The sequence below is a fragment of the Drosophila suzukii genome, chromosome 3 (genome assembly GCF_043229965.1).
Source record: "Drosophila suzukii chromosome 3, CBGP_Dsuzu_IsoJpt1.0, whole genome shotgun sequence".
Taxonomy (NCBI): domain Eukaryota; kingdom Metazoa; phylum Arthropoda; class Insecta; order Diptera; family Drosophilidae; genus Drosophila; species Drosophila suzukii.
In genome coordinates, this window is record NC_092082.1 from 59,255,015 (window position 1) to 59,278,536 (window position 23,522).

Sequence of the window (23,522 nt, forward strand, 5' to 3'; positions counted from 1 at the left end):
TGGGGGTGACCCTAATTAGTCACGCATGGTTGCACACTGACCCTAATTAGTCACGCATGGTTGCACACAGGTGTTCTAATGACCTAATTAGCATAATTAATTCAAAAAGGGGGGTGTTGCTGACCCTAGTTAGATGAGCATGGTTGCACACAGGTCACTTAATGAGGTTAGAAAGTGGTGTGTAGGAGTGTGAGAGAGTGGTGTTTTGATATGTCTTGTTTTGTCTTGTCTTTTTCTCAAGCTAAAGGTGCGTGTGTGATAGGGGTGTTTTGTCATGCGTGGAATTTTGTGGAGTGCAATGGTTGCACACAGGTCACTATGTTGCTTCTAACTTGTGTTAGAACGCGTTATGCGTGGGCGTTTTGTTGAGTCAATTAGGGTTGTAGGTGACACCTGGCTTGCGTGTGTGATAGGGGTGTTTTGTCATGCGTGGGATTTTGTGGAGTGCAATGGTTGCACACAGATCACTATGTTGCTTCTAACTTGGGTTAGAAGGCGTTATGCGTGGGCGTTTTGTTGAGTCAATTAGGGTTGTAGGTGACACCTGGCTACGGTCTTGTGGTCAAAAGGTGTTGGTTTGAGGGATATTAGACCGCATACTTTTGTGGTGTGAAACAAGCGTGAGTTCGGTAACCTCCCCCTCTTTAGCGAGCATTAGATGGGAAAGTGAGCGTGGGAGTGTAACAAAAACGTTGTTTTGTTATGCGTGGGCGTTTTGTTGATTCAATTAGGGTTGTAGGTGACACCTGTTAGTGTAACCTGCCTACGGTCTTGTGGTCAAAATGGTGACTGTGGTGGTGGTGGTTCCTAACAGAACAAAACTAAATGAGATCGTTTGTTTAGTCAAATACGTTTTTCTTTAATCATATTTGAAAATTTTTTCTCATGCGCTTACATGAGAGAGAAAACGGTTACCTTCTAAGTTTTCAAAAAATGTATGTGTTAAGGAGAAATGTGGAAAGTAGTTCAGTTTTAGAAAACTATTCGTTTTACAAGGGGTGTTTTGTCATGCGTATGAATTTGTAAAACTATATTTAGGCGGAGGAGGAGGAGGAAGGGAAGTTGTTTTTCTATGCGTGGGCGTTTTGTTGATTCAATTAGGGTTGTAGGTGACACCTGTTAGTGTAACCTGGCTACGGTCTTGTGGTCAAAAGGTGTTGGTTTGAGGGATATTAGACCGCATACTTTTGTGGTGTGAAACAAGCGTGAGTTCGGTAACCTCTCCCCTCTTTAGCGAGCATTAGATGGGAAAGTGAGCGTAGGAGTGTAAGAGGGATGGTGGTGGTGGCGGTGCTTGTGGTGGTGGTTCCTAACAGAATATACACATTTATACACAAAAACAAATGAGATCGTTTGTTTAGTCAAATACGTTTTTCTTTAATCATATTTGAAAATTTTTTCTCATGCGCTTATAGAAAGAGAAAACGGTTACCTTCTAAGTTTTCAAAAAATGTATTTGTTAAGGAGAAATGTGGAAAGTAGTTCAGTTTTAGAAAACTATTTGAGTTGAGCGAACCATCTAGAATCGTTGTGTGAACCCTCCGGTAATTCAAAGCTAAAGTAAAGTTGTGTTAACTTACGTTCCATCCGAATTCGATTTGTGCGAGATTATCAAATTGATAAAAATTAAAATACTTTACCAAGTGTAAAGTAAAGTTGTGTGAACTGTGAACTATCCAGATTTGTGTTGTGTAAACTTATCAAATTGATAAAACATAAAATACTTTACAGTAAAAGTAAAGTATAACAAAGTGAAAAGTACAAGTAACAATACAATACTTGTATAGTTTTCACCGCGTAAATTTATTAATTCACCGTTCTGATCAGTTATGTGAATAGAGAGTGTACTTATTTCTCTAGTGTTGACTGGTAAGTAAATAAGATTGTGTGGTGTGATATTCATTTTATAGCCTGGTGGAACATTAATTCCAAATTCGTATAATCAATGATCTTGTCTACTATCAATATATGACCCGCTTATAATATTACATACTAAGCGTATTGTGTTTATTTTTAAAATGTTGACAGGTTGATCAGATATATATGTTTTTTTCAAGTCGGGATAAATTATTTTTTTATTGAAACCAAGCAATTGTCCAATGGAGTTGTTTCTATTAAAATAAATAGGTTCCTTGGTAGTTGTAATATGAACTTGAAGTGTGTTATTATTACTCTCCATTTGAAATGTTTTCTCAAGATCATAATCTTTTAGTTTATTTTTTAGAAAATCATAAATATCATTGAGTTCATATGACCCGATTGGAAGTTGAATTACTTTATCACCAATATGAAATACATTATTATTTATATCAACATTGGGTATAGAGTTGTACATATGAAAGTCAATGAGTGCACACTCATATTCACCATTTGTCAGTTCAATGGGTGGGAAATAAGAAATGTTTGTAATGGGTTCATTACCATTTAATGTAAGAGTGAATGATCTACTCATTTTGGGGTCTAATAATGTACTGTGAAAATATAGCTTACAGAATGAAACTTATATTCTCAAATAATTATAAATTCATTAAAACCCTTCCAGTATCTTCCCTTTTCCATATCGTTATCTTTACTTATTATGAGGAATCCGTATTTATCACTCCAACACTTTTGACCAATTTTCATAAATGAATCATAGGACATATCAGTATTTACATGATCACGATATATATGACGCATATTTAAATCATCTTGTTTAAACATTATAATCATATTCGCGTTATCACGTATTAGATGTTTTGGAATATGAGTATATGTTTGGCATAGGTAAAAAGAATCTATATTTTTATGACGCCCCATACAGAAATATGAACGAATGTTGTTTTGTTTTTCACAAGCAACATCATCAAAAATCATAATAGAGTTTTCTTTAGCCTTAGCGGGTGGTAAAACTTCATCATTTTGTGAGAACGTATAATATCCCATTCCCTTTATCGGTTTAATTAGTTTCTCTAAATACTCATACTTTGGTTGATATAAACTCTTTGAGAATACATATATATTCTCAAATTTTAGCCCGTTTGGACTTTCAATAAGACTGAGCATAACATTTGTTTTTCCACAGTTTGAGGGACCGACAACCAATGCTCTTATTGTATTGGGTAATAAAGAACTATGTCGTGGAACTGAATTTGTTAATGAATGATCACCACCCTCGATATTTCTAACACAGATTTCTTGTTTTTGACGTATTAAACGCATATTCACGTGTGTAATGTACTTCATTCGATGAGAAATGCTCCTTGATTAAACATTATATAAAATGGGTAAAAGTTTTTATAATTGTTGCAGTCAGAGTTCAAACTTGAAACGAGGTAGTGGTATTATCAACAAAATAATTAACACACTTCCATTTGAATATTCCTGGTTATAATTTTTGTGGACCTGGAACAAAGCTAAAACAAAGGTTGGAGCGCGGTGATCGTGGGATAAATCAATTGGATGAAGCTTGTAGAGTACATGATATTGCATATTCACAATATAAGGATCTAGCTGATCGACATAGGGCTGACGCAGTACTAATAAATAAAGCGTGGGAACGTGTTGGTTCAAAAGATAGTAGTATTGCAGAGAAAACAGCAGCATACTTGATTACAAATATTATGAAAACAAAAAAGAAATTCGGAATGGGTGTGAAAAAGGGAACAAAGAGAAAGTGTAAGAAAAGGAAATCAAAGGTAAAGAGTTTTTCAAATGCTATCCAAACAGGAATGCGGGCATTGAAAACTCAGAAGCCACTAGATCTAATGAGTGCGATTAAGGTTGCACGTAAAGCAGTCAATAAATCAATTGGCAGAAATAAAAAAAAAATTAAGATTCCTCGTATTATTAATGTACCGAAAATTGGTGGTTTTTTACCTATTGTACCCATTTTGACTGCACTAAGTGCATTAGGTAGTCTCGCCTCTGGTAGTGCAGCTATTGCTAAAACTATTAATAATGCAAATATGGGGAAAAAACAATTAGAAGAGAGTAAGCAACATAATAAGAAAATGGAAAGTATTAAGGTGGGTGAAGGTATGTTTCTTAAACCTTATAGAAAAGGTTATGGATTATATCTTAATCCATTTAGAGGAAATCCAAAAAACTAATTACTAAGCTACCTAAAAAAACCTCTTTCAAATTTCGAAATTTTGAATTTTGCTCAAAAGTACATTCCACATTTCCGAGGTGTGTTTATGAGAGACTCACTCCCCAAATCTCCTTGGAGAGAAGAGTCAGGAATTATAAACCTAGATGATAGTTCATCAAATGGTACACATTGGGTAGCTTATAACAAAAATAAAAAAAGTATACATTACTTTGATAGTTTTGGAAATTTACAACCCCCAAAAGAAATTGTGAAATACTTGGGGAATAACATTAACTATAACTATGAGAGAAAACAAGACTTTAATAGTACCAACTGTGGACACCTGTCCCTCCAATTCTTACTCTCTCTATCCCACCCTAACTTTTACACTATGATCAAGTAATTTCTCTATGATTCTTGAAACCCACCCTATTTACATGCTATTCACTGCTATGATTGGTCGATGCTAAATCAAGAATGAGAGAGAACAGGGAGGGTTAGTTTACCTCAGGGTATAAAAACTCGATCAAAAGTTATTCTAACACACATTTAAAAACCACCTGCAAACAGTCTCAACCTAAAAGTTTCAAGCTAAAACGTTCTCAGCCTAAAGTTTCAACCTAAAAAATCTTGCAATCATCAAAATCAACAACAATAAGAACAACATAAAAAACAGTTAAAACAGTAAGACAACAACAACAATTAAAACAGATACAACTGCTAAAAACAGCTGAAAACAACAACAAAACAGCTACATCCGCTAAAAAACAACTAAAATTAACAACAAAAACAGCTACAACTGCTAAAAACAACTAAAATTAACAACAAAAACAGCTACAACTGTTAAAAACAGGTAAATTAAACAACAAAAAACAGCTACAACTGCTAAAATAACAACTAAAATCAACAACAAAAACAGGTAAAAGCAACAAAAACAACGAAAACAACTACAAGAAGAAACAACTACAAATGGTCAATCCGGGAATGATGAAAGTACTCAAGGAGTTTAATGGTAACGCACCAAAACCTCTCTTAACAAAGGCGAAGATGGAATCGGAGGTGTGCTACCCTATTCGACGTGCTCAACGTAAGAAAACCAGCTTTGGGATGACCCTCACTCTTGAACTTGAAGAGTATATGCTGTACTTGCCGGAACGATACTCAACTTTAGAGGATTCAACAATTGATTATATAAAAGATAATCTTTTTTGTATTATTAAAAAGAAGGATAACAATCTCTATTTAGAATTAAAAAAAGCTTAAAATGTTTTCATTTTTAATATTATTAATGTATCTATTTTGATAAATAAAAATAAAAATAAAAATAAAAATAAAGTTTTATAAAACTCAAACTCAAACTCTTTGTTATAAATATTTAAATTATAGTACATTTTTCCCAGTAGCACATGAGTATCAGAGAAAACGACAACAATGAAGCGTAAACTTTTAGAACAGTTGACGAAAAGTAGAAATTCATTAAAAAGAAAATTTAATGAATTGAAACAAATAAAAAATGAGAACGTATCAAATTTGGAGGAAACTTTTAAACCTATTACAGAACCTTTACATGAATTACTCACTGAAAATAAAAAATTGAATAAAAAGGAATATATTAATGATACACATGATATTAAGACTAAGTTCAAGAAAGAGAATATAAGAGTACCTAAAAGTAAAAAAGAAAAAAGGGAACACGAGAGAGTAATCGAAAGTGATAGTGAGAGTGATGCTTATGTTGATGCTTTTTCACGACAGTCTCTTATAGATGAATCTGATGTTTCACAACAGTCTCTTTTAGATGAATCCGATGTTTCACAACAACCTCACACAGATGATTTAAATGAAAGTGTATATGAAGAAACCGGGGTGAAGTACAATCTCAACATTAATCAGTTAAAGCAAGAAAAGATTTTAGACAATAGTTATGGACCAAGAGAAGAAAATAATATTTTAATGTTGGGTAATACAACACTTAAAATTAAAAAAACATTTGATGGAATTAGGAAGTGGAAATTTATGGACTCTATCACCAGGTCTATACTCTTTAATTTTTCATAATAGTCCTAAGGATTATACTAAGAACGATTTAGAATCATATAAAAACATTTTAATTGAAACAAGTGCTCACAAAAGAAACTATCAACCAGATGGTCAAGTAAAGGGGAATCGTTCTAAGAAATATTCTTCAATTATTAAACCATTAATATCATCTTCAGTAAATGAAGAACATACTGGTTCTGGGTATATGAGACTACAAAAAATACCACCAAACTATGTATATTGGGATAATGTTAATGAACTTGTTGAAAGATTGCAACTCTTAATGGCATCGAGAGCGGCTGGTAATAATAACCATACTAATGAAATTCTTTCAATAATAGAAGAATTGCGGGAAGCAAAAATAATATATTAATAAAATAGAAAACATTTTCTCATTTTGTTTAATAGTAAAATGTCTATTGACAAGTTTGGTCACTTTTCAAATGATAGAGATTTTTCCTTGCTTTTCAAAAGGGAAGTTGAGAGTCTTACAGGTATATATATAGACACTGATGGTCACATAAATGTTCACAAAAAAAGAATTAAAAACTCTTCAAAACCAATAAACGGAAATGATTTGGCTATTAAATTGTATGTTGATGATAAAATTAATGAAGCAAAAGCACATCAAATGGAAACTATAACTAAATCATTTCAACTACGAAATAAAAGAGTATCAGAGCTGGAAAGTAAAGTAATAAAAATGATAACTCAAATGGAGTATATACATAATTCAATAAAAGAGTTTGTTGATAAATTGGAAAATTTTAACAAATTCATAAACCAACATTTAAAAAAACCTCCACCAATCATTCGTTCTGATCAGACACAAATAGATGGAATAATACTTCGGAAAAGTCCATTTGCACATCGTGTAAACGAAGAAGAAGTTTTAACAATTAATGTGGATCATACATAAATATACCACTCTTTCATTATTTATTTTATAATTAAAATGTCAGTTGATAAGTTTGGTTGTTTTTTAAATGAGAAAGATTACTCAAGAGATATAACAAAAGGTCTAGAAAAATTTCAAAGTATACTTAATGATTATGATGGACATTTAAATGTTCAGAGGAAACGATTTAAAAATTCTCTACCCCCCATTCATGAAAATGATATTGCAACAAAGATTTATATTGATGATGAAATAAGTAAAGTAGTACAGAATACATCTAATGAAATTTCTAAGCAACCGCAGAAACAACAAATCTTTAGATTAAGACCTCGAATCAATAATATTGAGGGAAAAGTGAGTGAAATTTCTAAAAAATTGGAATTTCTCATGAAAACTTTTAATAAGGTAGTGGAGGATGTAAATGAAATAGAAAGTAACATTTTCAATTATATAATTGCACCAACCTCAGTTTTAAAAGGTGGAACTGAATCTTTAGAGAAGAAACCATTTATACCAGATAAAATAAAGCTATGAGTAAACGAGATATTGTAAATGAGTTACATCGCCCATCATTCAAGAATTTCCCAAGACGTAGAGTTATAGTAAAGGGTATTAATGATTTATGGCAGGCTGATTTGGTTGAAATGGGGGCATATGCATCATCAAATAAGGGGTATAGGTATTTGTTAACAGTAATAGATACATTTTCTAAATATGGATGGGGTGAAGCAATAAAATCAAAAAATGCAGATGAAGTTACAAAAGCAATGGAAAAAATAATGAAATCTGGTCGTGGAGTACCAAAGAATTTACAAACAGATAATGGAAATGAATTCTATAATAAACAATTTAGAGAATTGATGAAAAGATATGAAATTAATCATTACTCAACATTTAGTACTCTTAAAGCATCTATTGTGGAACGTTTTAATAGAACAATAAAAGAACTTATGTGGCGTGAGTTTAGTTTTAATGGAAAATATACTTGGCTTCAAATATACAAAGAGTTGATTAATAATTATAATAACAGGAAGCATAGAACGATTAAAATGAAGCCTATTGACGTCAATGCTAAAAATGAAAAACAGATTTTGATGAGATCATACAATCATCTAAAAATATTTACAAATGGGGACTTTAAAGAGGGGGATCATGTACGAATAAGTAAATATAAACACGTCTTTGAAAAAGGCTATACCCCAAACTGGACAACGGAAATTTTTCGAATTCGGAAAGTACAAAATACATCCCCCACCACATATTTACTTGAGGACTTGAAGGGTGATCCAGTACAAGGCGGTTTCTATAAACAAGAAATTAAAAAAACAAAATTCCCTAATACTTATCTTGTTGAAAAGATTGTGAAACAAAAAGGTGATTATGTGCTTGTGCGTTGGCTAGGCTTTTCAAAATCAGAAGATAGTTGGATTCATAAAAACGAAATTCTATAAAGAACAAGTGGAAGCATAGAACAATTAAAATGTAGGCATTGACGTCAATGCGTGAAAATAAATTATGTTTCCTCTTCACAAGCACGCAATTCCTATTTATAAACGGAACGGAACTTGATTATGAGCTTGTGCGTTGGCTAGACTAAAAGAGTATATACAGATAAGAATTTTGGGTGGAACTTGATTATGTGCTTGTGCGTTGGGTAGGCCTTTCAAAATCAGAAGATAGTTGGATTCATAAAAACGAAATTCTATAAACAACAATAAAAATGTAGACATTGACGTCAATGCGTGAAATAAATTATGTTTCTTCACAATCACGCAATTCCTATTTATAAAGTGTGAAGAAAAGCATGTACAGATAAGAATTTAAACAGAACGTTACATATTTATATATACAAATCTGGAGGGTATAAAGGCGGAAGAATTTCAAAAAGTGTTCAGTTTCCATCTATTCGTTCACGCAACTCAATTTCGGATCGTTTGCTTATTCATTCGATAGTTCGTTTGTTCGATTGTCAAAAAAAAAAACAAAATCAAAATTAAAATGACGGTTTTTATAATATTTTTTGTGATACTTTCCCTCTTTAATCCGATGGTGAAAATGGTACCACTCCCCAATGAAATGACTTTAATTGAAAACCCATCGACTTCCAATAATTCGATTGGGTTATTTATCAATGTTCCAAAACTAAAAAAAATCATTAAAATTGACTTAAAATTTGAGATCCTAGAGGACAGTCATATTTTTATGGATCTCATAAACAAGACAAGTGATGAAAAGGAGATACCAAACTTAAAAAGTGAACTCGATACTAAAATATTTAATGCTATTAATGGTAGCATTAATGAAAAAGACTTAACAACAAGTACAAGTGCAAGTACAGTTGAAGAAGAAGAAATATCTACATCAACATCTACTACAACTACATCTACCTCAACTACAACAAGTGCAACTACACCTACAATGAGAAGGGGAATTCTGGAGGAGGAGGAGGAGAAGGAAGAAACAACAACTACAACAGCAGCAACTACATTAAAAAAAGAACTTCTGGAAGAAGATACAACAAAAACAGCTACATCAACAACTACAACCCCAACCAATCTTTTTGATTTTAATAGCGAAAATGAAAGTGTTGATCACATAGAAAATAAGAACATAGGAGAAGAAAAATCAGAAAAAATTGATATGGGTATAATTGATAGTGAGAGAGAATTTGAAAACGTAAGTCGAGCACCAACATTTAGTAATACGTCACAAGAATTAGTGTTGGGGATCAGTGATAGTGATACAGAATTTGAAAGTGTAAGTCGGGTTCCAATAAAAAGGAACACTACTCATAAATTAAAAAGCACTGAAAACATACACAACTCTCAAATCGAATTCACAAAGAGAGCTATAATTGAGAATTTTAAGCAAAAATTAGTTGAAAATGAAAGGAGAATAGGAGGGCATATGGATTTGGGAAGAAGGGGTCTAAACAGATTCTTTACCATCCAATACAAAACTGCTACAGTAGGAGTTAAATGTCATTACAATAATATTTATAGAAGAACACATTCTAGACGAAGTCTAAGTAAATCTAAGCGTATGAATTTAAAATATTTATCTAATCGCCAACGCCATCAAAAATCTAAACGCCATACTAATACCCCCTTAGCAACTTTAAGAATAAATTGTTTTGAATTTGCAGAAGTTTTATCCCAAACAGTAATTAATGCAGAGAGACGAAAAGACAGGATTGTCTATGAAAAAATTTCAAAGGATGCTGATCTTCTCTCCAAACAAGAGAGTAAAAGAGAAGAGATAGAAGAAGAAGAAACAGGTTATCTTAGTGATGGCCCACAAATCCAAGAAATTGAAATAGAGGAAGCAGAAAGAATTAATGGGATATATTTAAGAAAGAGAAATTTAGCAGCTCAAATGATGCTTGAATATTTAAATAAAAAAGAAAGTCAGATTAGTACAGATAAAATGTCAATTAACGATATTAACGATTTCAAAATAACTAATAGTGATATTATAACATAATCTGATTTAGTAGGGAAATATGTTTGTTTTTACAGAATATAAAAATAGAAGATGAAAATAATAATTCGAGTAAATTAAAAAAAGGTGAGTTTAATATATATATATATATATATATATATAATTTTATATACTAATATATATATATATATATTCAGAACTCCAAAACATAAATAAAAAAGTTGAAAATAATATTTCGGATGGAGCTCAAAAAGGTTGGTTAAATACATATAAAATAATATTTGTATATATATATAGTAAAATATTTATATTTTCAGATCTCCAAAACATTAATAAAAAAGAGGATGGCAAATTTTCTCATAATTTGTATGGTGATGACGATGATGATGATGATGATGATGATGACCATGATACAATCCTTTATGATGATGAAAATCCGGAACCATGTATTCCAAGATCATCTAGTGAGGATGAAACTATTCTTGTTGAGGGTGGTATAGATAACTATGTTCAAACTATACCGTTTAATTTAGATGAAGATAATGATAAATACATTAAATCAATTCCTTTAAGTAATGATGACAATAAAGTATATAGATTACAGGGTGGTATAGATAACTATAAACAAACTGTACCACTAAATATAGAAGAAAGTAAACAAATTGAATGTAATTCAAAGAAAATATTGTAATTCTTCTGTTAAATTCAAATTTTCATGTTCTGTTAATTCTCATAAATTTTAACATTACCCTGTAAGTAAAAGCGATGTTTGTTCTGTTAAATAAAAATTTTATAATAATAATAATAATAATATTGTGAATTGTAATATTTAGTTTATACATTACCTTACATTTTACCCTTTAAATAAAAAAGCGTTGTTTGTTCTGTCTTATTTACAATTATAGAGTACATTTATTCATTTTTTTTTACAATCTAATAAATTTAATTCTAGTTCTGTATAAAACATTTCAAATTCACATTCATATATATTTTTCTTAAATTTTTCTATTTCATTCTCTTGATAATTATTTCTATTAGAACAATTCTCTATTTCTTTTATTCTTTGTTCATAAACATAAATATTTGAATCCATTTCATTAAGTTTATTTTCTAATCTTTTTTCATCTATTTTATAATGGCCATATTGTAGTGTATTAATTTTATTGTCTTGTATAAGAACCTTTGTGTCTTTATGACTGAGAACTACTTTTTTACATTTAATTGTTGATAAAAGATGATTTTTAGATCTAATCATTGACATAGAGCCTACCACTTCCTCTTCCGAAAACAAACATTTTTTAAAACTATTAAAAGTTAATTGATCTATTGCACTTCTTTTAACACCCTTTGATTTTTTCACTGTTTTTTCAGAGCTGTCATTACTATTAGATGTTTTAAAGGCATACATTTTTGATCTCAAACCAACAAATTCAGTCATAGGTCTTCCATTGAGTTCATCTTTAAAAAAACCCAACCTTTTTTTATTAGCTTTAGGAAAATTATAGAGATTAAGTAATTCATCAGAATAATCTGATGTATCAAACTTCATCTCAACATCATTCCGAATATCTTTATAAAAATCTTCAGTGTTAATGGTATATATAAAAGAATCTGTATCCATATAATTTAATTGAACATTTTCATTGTATTTAGGTTTGATATAATTATAATGAAAATCATACATTTTCCATTTCGATAAATCTAATACAGCAAAACCTAAATATAAAGGTTTGTTGTACAACACATTTAATCTTTTCATTTGAAAGGCAAAGAAGTTTTCTGAAAACTGTTTGACACTATGGAAGTTCGACTTTGAAATAAGAGATCTACCGCAATGCCTTTTTGGACCAGAAGAATCGGATGGTGAAGCACTTTCCCATTCAGTAATTAATTTAATATTAACGCGCTTATCTACATTTTCCATCGTTTTACCGTAGACAGCATTATTTAAAAGTTTAAAAAAATCTTTTTCAAATGTATTTTTTGCATTAGTTCTATGGAATGTATTCAAATCAATATATGTTTTTAGCCAAGGTTTCTGAAAGAAGCGAAGACCTCTATGAATTTTTGTTAGAATTAATCCATTTTCTATACACTGTTGAAGATTTTTATAATGAATTATATATTTTTCTTTATCCCTTAAATCAGCAATTAATTTTTTTATTTTGTCTGACTTTGTTGGTAACTGATTATTACAACAAAATGGAAGGTCATTATGTTTATCATGCAATTTTAAAGGATATTTTAAATCTACCTCAAAAATGTATCCATATTCACTATCATCTGCAATCTCAGCAATGTTAATACTATCAAGTTCCCCCCTTGAAATCCATTCAAAACCTCCATATGGTAAAGATTGTGACATAGCCCAACCATATAAATTATTTGCATCCAAATAAATCAAATATGATGATTTTTGAGTACTATCAAAATTCTCAACATATTTATTATTTGCTTTAGCATATCTACATGTACATTGAACTAAGCCACCACGAATACCACTTTGAATAAATTTATACTGATCTATATCAGTTAATAAATCTAATTCAATTTTAGTACATTTTAACATAGCTTCCCATGATAATCCTGGTGTAGTGAAAAAATGTGCTGGATCAAGTGAATAAATTTTACTACAAAGTCTTCGAAAGTTTTCAAAGACATCAGACATTAATAAAACATCTGTTTTTAAATATAATTCTAAATAATCTTTAAGATTATTACAAGAAAACTCATTCCATACCTTTTGTGCGTGAGTATAATTTTCAACTGAACATTCCTTTTCGGTTAAGGAACTATAGAAAGCTTCTCTAGGAGGTAATTTACTTTCTTTTAATTTCTCAACTGAATCTAAATATTCATATGGAAATACACCCTTTCGTCGCATTAAGTTGAAATGATTTTCATTAGGGAAAAATGATCTTGTTATACACATTTGTTCACTATCTAGATTTGAAGCTAATGTATCTAAAGCAGAAGGCATAAATCGAAACGAGTCTAGAAAACGGATTTCAAAGTTATCACCATTACTTAAAGTTATAATTTTTGAAATTGATATATATTGTTCCTTATTTAATGGAATTACCTTTATTTCACCAGGTATGACTGCCAAATCTTTAATAAATAGATGGCAATCATACCTGGTGAAATTGTGGAAGAAAACAGGAATAAATTTTGGAACTGTGTATTTTAAATTACACTCATTATGTGCTGCCCCCCTAAATTTTCCTGTGAAGTGACAGTGATCCCTAACTCTGTCTAATAAAAGAGGAGTGTTGCATATATGACAATTATTAGATTTTTGGAAATCATCTTCTTCAACATCTGACATTATTAAAGAAACAGATTTTGAAATATAGTTTTCATATATAAAACTTAAATTTTCTATTAGTGATAACAGGAAATTCATTCCCGAGTTAAATACAGTTTCTAAGACAAACTTATCTAAACTGTTATCATGTGCACACTTTATATAGTATGCATATGAAACAGGTCTATGTATATTTATAATATTTAAATTTAATGTTTCGTTTTTATTAATTGGTTGAAGGATGGATTCAAAGTCAGCGTAAACTGTGAATGGGACCATCACTTCCTTTTGAACATTTGTATACCGTAAAGTGGCATCCTTCATGTTGGGTAAACGCGAGACTTTTTTCCCACAGACTTCTGAATGCCGGTTGGCAGCATCTTCACTCAATGAGTAATTTAAGCAAATTTGACAGAACCATTTTTTTGATTTGTCTCTCGAAACTTGAGAGGAAACCAAACTAAAAAAAAGATAAACACAAGAAAAAAAAAATTTTTTTTTTTTAAGTATGAAAGCAAATAAATATTATGAAATTTAAAAACAAAAACAGGTAAAAGATATAATAATGATAAAATGATAAAACAACTTACTTTGAGAGATTTTTTATCCAAGTATAGTGTGCTTTACATCCTTCCTCCAGTATCAACATATTTATATGATTTCTCCTCACTTCAGGAGAGTAAAATATGGGCCCGAATATAACTCCATCGTCGAATCCAAAAAGTGTAATATTTATGTCCTTATTTATTTCCATAAATTTCGATATATCCGCAGGCTTTAGTGGAAATTGCAATCCAGTGAAATTTAGTGTGATCCCATTGACTTGAATTACTTCATCATTTATATTCACTTTATAGCTTGTGCATCTGTTCGCATTCTTATTTAGTTTACTTAATGCTGCGATTAAGCTCCATTTAAAACAATATTCATCATCTGTGTTTTTTACATTTATAATTGCTTTTTTTCCTTCTAAACAAGAGGGTAGTTTTATATAAGATGATCCTCTTAAGGGTGAATATTGATTAATATTCATCTCCAATCGAGTGAGATGAAGCAAAGTCCATCCACTATCCCTTTCTTGGAATTCTTCCATCCTCGCCAAAATTTTTTCCATGTGCTCCTTATATTCATTTTCAATGTTCGAATAGGCACTAATTATTGTCATCTTACTTTGAAATGACTTTATTTCAATACATTCCTTTTCTTCCTTCAAAAGTCCGTACTCTCCAAAAAGTTCAAAATTTATTTTCACCGATGCATAACTTTCCAACAATGGATACAAGTGAGGTAGAAAAGCTTCTCCTGCTTGCTCCATAAATTGTGTTGGATAAATTACATCATTGTTGGTGTTTTCATATAAGTAGTGAACAATCCTTCCTTGAAATCCAGAACTGATTTTTTTTATCCTTGAATCCACTGGTTCAACAACATTCTTCTTGTGTTGCTCCGTTCGCAGATGATGAGCCCACGAAATGTTACCCGATAGGGTAATGTTGCACTTTCCACAATACTTATTCATTTTTTTTTTGTTTTTATTTTTTCCTTTTTTTTTTTGGAAGTATTGTATTGTTACTTGTACTTTTCACTTTGTTATACTTTACTTTTACTGTAAAGTATTTTATGTTTTATCAATTTGATAAGTTTACACAACACAAATCTGGATAGTTCACAGTTCACACAACTTTACTTTACACTTGGTAAAGTATTTTAATTTTTATCAATTTGATAATCTCGCACAAATCGAATTCGGATGGAACGTAAGTTAACACAACTTTACTTTAGCTTTGAATTACCGGAGGGTTCACACGACGATTCTAGATGGTTCGCTCAACTCAAATACTTTTCTAAAACTGAACTACTTTCCACATTTCTCCTTAACAAATACATTTTTTTGAAAACTTAGAAGGTAACCGTTTTCTCTTTCTATAAGCGCATGAGAAAAAATTTTCAAATATGATTAAAGAAAAACGTATTTGACTAAACAAACGATCTCATTTGTTTTTGTGTATAAATGTGTATATTCTGTTAGGAACCACCACCACAAGCACCGCCACCACCACCATCCCTCTTACACTCCTACGCTCACTTTCCCATCTAATGCTCGCTAAAGAGGGGGAGGTTACCGAACTCACGCTTGTTTCACACCACAAAAGTATGCGGTCTAATATCCCTCAAACCAACACCTTTTGACCACAAGACCGTAGCCAGGTTACACTAACAGGTGTCACCTACAACCCTAATTGAATCAACAAAACGCCCACGCATAGAAAAACAACTTCCCTTCCTCCTCCTCCTCCGCCTAAATATAGTTTTACAAATTCATACGCATGACAAAACACCCCTTGTAAAACGAATAGTTTTCTAAAACTGAACTACTTTCCACATTTCTCCTTAACACATACATTTATTGAAAACTTAGAAGGTAACCGTTTTCTCTCTCATGTAAGCGCATGAGAAAAAATTTTCAAATATGATAAAAGAAAAACGTATTTGACTAAACAAACGATCTCATTTGGTTTTGTTCTGTTAGGAACCACCACCACCACAGTCACCATTTTGACCACAAGACCGTAGGCAGGTTACACTAACAGGTGTCACCTACAACCCTAATTGAATCAACAAAACGCCCACGCATAACAAAACAACGTTTTTGTTACACTCCCACGCTCACTTTCCCATCTAATGCTCGCTAAAGAGGGGGAGGTTACCGAACTCACGCTTGTTTCACACCACAAAAGTATGCGGTCTAATATCCCTCAAACCAACACCTTTTGACCACAAGACCGTAGCCAGGTGTCACCTACAACCCTAATTGACTCAACAAAACGCCCACGCATAACGCCTTCTAACCCAAGTTAGAAGCAACATAGTGATCTGTGTGCAACCATTGCACTCCACAAAATCCCACGCATGACAAAACACCCCTATCACACACGCAAGCCAGGTGTCACCTACAACCCTAATTGACTCAACAAAACGCCCACGCATAACGCGTTCTAACACAAGTTAGAAGCAACATAGTGACCTGTGTGCAACCATTGCACTCCACAAAATTCCACGCATGACAAAACACCCCTATCACACACGCACCTTTAGCTTGAGAAAAAGACAAGACAAAACAAGACATATCAAAACACCACTCTCTCACACTCCTACACACCACTTTCTAACCTCATTAAGTGACCTGTGTGCAACCATGCTCATCTAACTAGGGTCAGCAACACCCCCCTTTTTGAATTAATTATGCTAAGTAGGTCATTAGAACACCTGTGTGCAACCATGCGTGACTAATTAGGGTCAGTGTGCAACCATGCGTGACTAATTAGGGTCACCCCCACCTCCTTTTTTGACATGATTTATTACCTAGTGAGCCAGCTCCCGTATTAACTACCTACTGATTTTGTCAAAACCATGGAACAATCAAACAAGTTAACAGAATAACATCAGAAATACGCACAGCCTTTGAGCATCGGGAATACTGCAGCGCAATATTCCTCAATGTATCTCAAGCCTTCGATCGAGTATGGCTAGATGGCCTCATGCACAAAATCAAAACACACTTACCTGATTACACTCACAAGCTTCTTGAGTCGTATCTATACAACAGGACCTTCGCAGTAAGGTGCAATACAACAACATCCGACGACTACATCATCAAAGCAGGAGTCCCGCGAGGAAGAGCGCTAGGGCCTACTCTGTTTCTCCTATACACAGCGGATATTCCCACGAACGAGCAGCTAACAACATCTACGTTCGCTGACGACACCGCAATTTTAAGTCGCTCGAGGTGCCCAGGCCGAGCCACAACACAGCTAGCAAACCACCTCCTTGTAGTAGAGAGGTGGCTATCTGATTGGCGGACTATTATTGAATAATACGCAGATTCGGCGTCCACCTTGACAGACGAGTATCCTGGAGAAGAACATCGAACGCAAGAAAGTACATCTAAAACTAAAGGCCAGCAGCTTTCACTGGATTCTTAACGCTCGTTCACTCCTGCATCTGGACTACAAGGTTTTGCTCTACAACTCCACTCTCAAGCCCATCTGGACATATGGCTCCCAGCTATGGGGGAACGCCAGCAGAAGCATCATAGACATTATACAGCGCGTTCAATCGAAAATCCTGCGAACTATCACTGGGGCACCATGGTATATTCGCAACCAAAACATCCACAGGGACCTAAGCATCCTTACCGTAAAAGATGAAATAGACAAACAAAAAGCGTTTTACAACGAAAAACTCTCTGTGCACCCCAATCGCCTCGCAAGAGGCTTGACTTGGGTTTCCAGCCGATCCCGTCTACAACGCAACGACCTACCAAGCCAGCTATAACTTTCGGGCCCCTTTAGCACAACATCAGTCATATGACTGTAAGTTATATTAATTAGTCTAAGATTTGATACACTTATTGTTAGTATCCAAAGGGAGAAGATTCAATAAATAAATAGCAAAGCATTTAAAAAAAAAAAAAAAATCTTAACATTAGTCGCGCGATGGGCCCAACTACAGGACAATTCTTTTCGTCTTGTGCGGCTCGCGGAGGATCTCAGTAATTCGCTTAAAGAGAGGCTGAACTCGCTGACATTACTCTTCTTGTTCCCGATCAATTTCTCAAAACTTCTCGCAGAAGCCATGTGGACTTTCAGTTCGAGCAAATCATGCTCCCAACCTTTCGGGAAGTTATGAAGACGGAAAACATTTTTCGGACATGTTCAAGGCATCGATCGCATCAAATACGAGTCTCATTGATTACCAGAGATTTCAATGTTTGAAATCCTACCTGTTTGGCGAGGCGCTCACTAATGTGAGCGATTTCCTTACTAATGAAAATTACAGTGAAGCCTGGGTCAAGTTGGAAACGCGGTACAACAAAAAAACGCTAATTATCCGATCATTTCTGAACAGTAGAATCAACACCGTGCATAAATTGATTGACGGCGCAGATGAAGTTATTCGAGGGTTGAGAGCACTTCATTTCGATCAACTAGAGCCCTAATTTATTGATATATTACTATCAAAGTTAGATCCTGAAACTAGTCAATCATGGGCCCGCGCTCAGAATCTGAAAATCCCAGTCGACCAATTCCTATCTTTTATCACTTCACACTGCGACACCTTTGAAGCCTGCCAACTCGCGCGTGCGCCGAAAGCTCGATGATCTGCTGCTGCCCATCATGCTGACGGCCATCCGCAACGCGACGAAAGCCGGTGTATATATTGCCAGCAGACTCATCAACTGTATAGGTGTGATCAATTTCTAGCGTTGGACGTTGCAACTCGCAGAGAATTGCTGAAAACCAGAAAGCTCTGTTTTAACTGCCTCGGCAACTGCACTTCGAAACACACCTGCCGGTTCTGCCGCCGCAAACATTTGACATTGGTCCACGACACGCCCCAGCTTTATAAAACTGGAGAGCACAATGAGTCACTTATCACAAACACAGGCACTTTACCATCAACATCTCGAGCTAGATCTTTAAGGTCAAACATTCAACTCAAGAAGATATACCACCAGGAAGCGTTCCTCCTGTAGGAAACAATTTCACTCATCATACCCCGGAAAATATTCCATCATCACCGAAAGACACGGGATCCACCACTACTTTGCCATCGGAATCATTTGTTCAGCGGATTGGCGTGCATCGAATGCTTGCATGCGTTTCAAACAAACGCAAGCAACGCCGGTCATACTCGAGGAAGCGCACACTTTAAGTTGCGCTCTCGGCATTCGAATTATCAGCGGGATGGACTCCTTCATTTTGTCCTCGCTGACGTCATCGCTTCTGCCGCAAACTATTGACACTTCATCTTTAACTTGGAAGGAAATTTCAGCACATCCCTAAGCAGACCCCACGTTCTGCTCCCCAAGATCTATATATGTCATGGTTGGATCTGATCAACTATGGTCTCTATATACCGGAGAACGAAAATATTTTGTTAAGGTTGAACTATTGCAGGCTCGTACACTGCCTGCGAAGACCTCATCACTAGGCCATGACCCACCACGCCGATCTCGACACGATGGTTCGATCTTTCATGGAGATGGACAATGTAAAACCTAGCCAGTCTCTCTTGGACTAATTTTATCCCACAAAGAGTAATTTTGCAAGCAACCACACGCGCTCCGAAGTCGGGGTCCATATCGACGAGAATCCCTTCAGGGATGGAGCTCCGCCTATCGACTGAATTTCTCCCCAGGCCACCAACCGCCTAATCTCATTGGAGCAAAGGTTTCGTCGACATCCGGAACTTAAACAGCAACACGAGGAGTTTTTAGATGACTACTAGCAACGCTGTCACATGAAACAACCGACATCAACCCAAGTTGGGGACGACCCTGACACTTGTGTTTAACTACCGCACCACACTATAATCAAGAAGGATAGCCTGACTACCTAATGTCGGGTAGGGTTCGATGGATCTGGGATAGACTTCATATTGGGCTACCGATTCAGCGGGACTTGCTCGGGGCTTGCCTACGTTTCCGGCAGCACAAGTATGTTCTACTTGCAGATATAGAAAATATGTTTAGAGGGACTCAAGTTTCCAGGCCTTACACAAATTTTCATCGCATTGTGTGGCGCAAAAATGAGCATGAATTCCTGCTTCATTTTCGGCTTTAAGCAGTCACATACGCCTTAGCACCTTGTCTATTTTTGGCCTTTCGAGTTTTGAAGCAACTAGCTGGCGACCATTCCCTTTAGTACCTGGCTGCATCACGAGCTTTATCACAAGTTGCTTAAGTGGACTACATTCCAACTGGATGCGATTCGGGTGACAATCTTTTGGTTCTAAAGGCGGAGCTGATTTGACTCTTAAGCAAGGCGAAGTTCAAACTACGGAAATGGAGCTCAAGCTGTTGGCACCTTCTGCAATCACTACCTGAAGAGGATAGATGTTATGACACAGTACAACTCAGAAAAAAGTTACCGATGGGATCGTAAAGGTCCTCGGAATTCAGTGGAATCGAGGTCGTGATGTTATGTTCTTCAAAACCACAGAAATCGATTTCAGCATTGTGCCCACGAAATGAGAACTATTATCACAACTCGGGATTGCAGAGCTCATCCCCGTCCATGAAAAATGATCCGCTTTAATACACGGGGAAGAACCAATTTCTGGAGCCTTGAATGCACGCCGAGGTCATTAGTAGAGGATTTGCTGCACCCTTATAAGACATCCAACTACCCGAATTTGCAGACGGATCCACGCACGCGTTCGTTGCTGTAGACTAAGTCGACTAGCATTGGATGGGAAATTCCATATAAATCTCGTAGCCGCCAAAACTCGTGTGGCTCCCATCCTGGCTGGCCATGTAACAATACGAATGGCCGCTTTCTACTAGCAAGTTTCGAGCCGATACAAATTTGGAGGTCAGAGCCGAGGAACGTTCAGCGATGCCAACATCTCTAAATAGCTTCCCTGATGAAAGTATATTCGGGTTGCTCATCAACAAAATCTTATCCTGGACTAGGCTCATAAGGGTGACTATGTATTGTTATCGCTTTATTCGTCGTCTTTGATTGTAGCACAGGCCTGATCTGAGTACCTCAGACAACGGTACCACATTTCATGACAGCAAACGAGTACTCGACGAAATGAGACTGCTAGCCATGGAGCAACACAAGAATGAGAATTTAGCGAATTACTTCGCCAACGAAGGAATTTTGTGGCACTTCATACGGCCCGGACCCGGACTTGGGTATATCAAGCTACATATGAAGAGGATAACGGGATCGTCAGCCTTTACCTTCGAGGAACTGTCTACAGCTTAAAACAAATTGAAGCCTTACTTAACTCTCGTCCTCTTTGCTAATCAGCGGATTCTACTCTACATTCGCCTACTCCGGCCCATTTTTGACTGGCACTGCCTTACCGGAACCACCCCGCCTAGATGTTTCCAGCAACCGTTTGGAACGATGGACTCAACCACAAGCAATGGTCCAAGACTTTTAGAAACGTTGGCATATGGAGTACCTTACCTTGGTAGTGCTCAAGGAACAAAATCTACCTCCATTGAAATGGATCCTTGGACGTATCCAGTAGGTAACCTCCGAGCAAGACGACAAAGTCCGAGATGTTACCGTAAAAACCGCCCAAGGAGTCTTCAATAACCCAATTGCCAACTTGGCGATGTTGCACCTTTGCTGAACAGCCGTTCAGGGGAGCCGGTATGTTGGGGAACTAGACACCCTGTACACTTATTCTTTTAAACTTAATCTCTCGCTCGCTTGTGCTATCCACTTACACCCAAACGCGCATGAAGTGAAGCATAATTTATATGTTCATGCAATAGCTTTTCCCAAACGCATTGCTTCGGTCACCACTTTTCCATTCGTCTCTAACTGTAACTGTTTACAAGTTAACTCTAATAACTATTAGGAAAAAAAAATGTACACCAATATATATACTCGTTACTCGTAGAGTAAAAGGGTATACTAGATTCGTCGGAAAGTATGTAACAGGTAGAAGGAAGCGTTTCCGACCCCATAAAGTATATATATTATTGATCAGGATCCCTAGCCGAGTCGATCTAGCCATACCCGTCTGTCTGCGCTCGGAAACAATAAAACATAGACTATTGTGATTTTGCATGCAGATTCCTGAGCTTCTTACGCAGCCAAGTTTGTTTCAGAGGCGTGCCACGCCCACTTTAACGGCCAAAACCACCCAATATTGTGGCTCCTACAGTTTCGATACTAGAGTAAAAACTTAAAAACCTATCGATTGATCCAAAAAAAAGTTTTCCACGCCCACTTGAACTCCCACAAGCCGCCCACAAGCTTCAATAAATCGTAAATATGAACGCGAAAATATCAAAGATAGAGAATTGGGATTTCAGATTTAGATTTCGTAGCCTTGAGCGCTGCGCAAGTTTGTTACACGAATATGCCACGCCCACTTTCAGCGTTCATCCGGACAGACGGACAGACGGACATGGCTAGATCCACTCGGCTAGTGATGATAAAAATAGTGAAAACACGGATTCGTTATTTGTGGAAAATAGTGAGAAAAGCTTGGGAACTAAAATATCTTGGGAATTAAAAATCCTGAGAGTGCCGAAGAAGTAAATACCGTCAAATATCGAATAAATAAAAATGGTTTGAAATGAACAAATTTCAAGCCCACCGTCATTGAGTTATCCGACAAACAACAGATAAATAATATAGGTACTGATCAATCAGACGGACTAAAGGAAAATATAGTTCACTATATTGAAAAAGAGCATTCAAAGATAAATATGCGAATTCCTTTTAGAACAATCATAAAGGGAGAAATAAATCTTATTCACGACAGGCCAATATACGGGAAATAATATCCGTATGCTTTATCTGTCAACGACTTCATGAATAGCGAAATCAGTAGAATGTAATCAGACCATGTCACCAGTTCTGGTAGTCCCAAAGAAAGGAGAAAATCAAGACGGGAGCCGTAAATTAAGACTCGTTATTGACTATAAAAAATTTAATGAAAGTACCATACCTGACAGGTACCCAATGCAAGACCCATCGGTAATTTTATCTAATTTGGGAAAAGCAAGATATTTTTCAACAATAGATTTAGAATCAGGTTTTCATCAGATATTAATGAAAAAATCTGATGTGGAAAAAACATATTTTTCAGTAAATAATCGAAAATACAAATTTTTAAGAATGCCTTTCGGACTAACAAATGCACCAAGAATTTTTGAGAGAGAAACGGACGACATCCAGAAACAAGGAAGAACGCTATAGTCGAGTACCTCAACTATCAGATACCCG

At 35.1% G+C, this 23,522-nt stretch overlaps 1 long non-coding RNA gene across 1 annotated transcript; it reads left to right on the forward strand.

Moving 5' to 3' along the window:
- The first annotated feature begins 8,196 nt into the window (after positions 1-8,196).
- LOC136117557 (uncharacterized) lies at positions 8,197-11,322 on the forward strand. Its single transcript, XR_011604075.1, has 3 exons — positions 8,197-10,577; positions 10,649-10,705; positions 10,769-11,322. It is a non-coding gene; the product is annotated as an uncharacterized lncRNA (long non-coding RNA).
- Positions 11,323-23,522: the final 12,200 nt, after the last annotated feature.